This window comes from Bison bison, unplaced genomic scaffold (assembly GCF_000754665.1).
Source record: "Bison bison bison isolate TAMUID 2011002044 unplaced genomic scaffold, Bison_UMD1.0 scf7180017864032, whole genome shotgun sequence".
NCBI classification, from domain to species: domain Eukaryota; kingdom Metazoa; phylum Chordata; class Mammalia; order Artiodactyla; family Bovidae; genus Bison; species Bison bison.
Window position 1 is genome coordinate 4,541,776 of NW_011494604.1, and position 909 is coordinate 4,542,684.

Here is a 909-nt window from a genome sequence, read left to right on the forward strand (position 1 = left end):
TACAAAATAGCCGTAAAAGGAGAAAGTCCTTGGGAAAATGGCGAAGGGCCAGAAGTACCCGGCTTTGTACTGCAACAGGAAAACATCTCCTGCCTTTGGTTATGCTTGGCGCCAAGATTTAATAATAAATAGGGATGTTACTTGAGAAAACGGGTTGTGGGATAAGCACGAGTCATTTAGAGCGTGCTGTCCTTGAAATGTTTTTACTGATTATGTGTTAACCCCGTATGCGCTCTGCTGGCCCTATACTTTAAGCTCTTTGTTTCTACTTCTATAAAAAGGCTTGACTGCAGAAATAAACTTGTCAGTATTTGCAAGAGACTGTCCGAGTGTCATTCTTTCAGGTTCGTCGCTTCCAAGTCCCGGGGAGAAAATCCCCAACAAGTTTCAAACACTTATTTGAACAGGGCAGATAGATTCAGTTCAGTTCAGTCCAGTCACTAAGTCGTGTCCGACTCTTTACAACCCCATGAAATGCAGCACGCCAGGCCTCCCTGTCCATCACCAACTCCTGGAGTTCACTCAGACTCACGTCCATCGAGTCAGTGATGCCATCCAGCCATCTCATCCTCTGTCGTCCCCTTCTCCTCCTGCCCCCAATCCCTCCCAGCATCAGAGTCTTTTCCAATGGAGTCAACTCTTCGCATGAGGTGGCCAAAGTACTGGAGTTTCAGCTTTAGCATCATTCCTTCCAAAGAAATCCCAGGGCTGATCTCCTTCAGAATGGACTGGTTGGATCTCCTTGCAGTCCAAGGGACTCTCAAGAGTCTTCTCCAACACCACAGTTCAAAAGCATCAATTCTTCGGCGCTCAGCCTTCTTCACAGTCCAACTCTCACATCCATACATGACCACAGGAAAAACCATAGCCTTGACTAGACGGACCTTTGTTGGCAAAGTAATGTCTCTG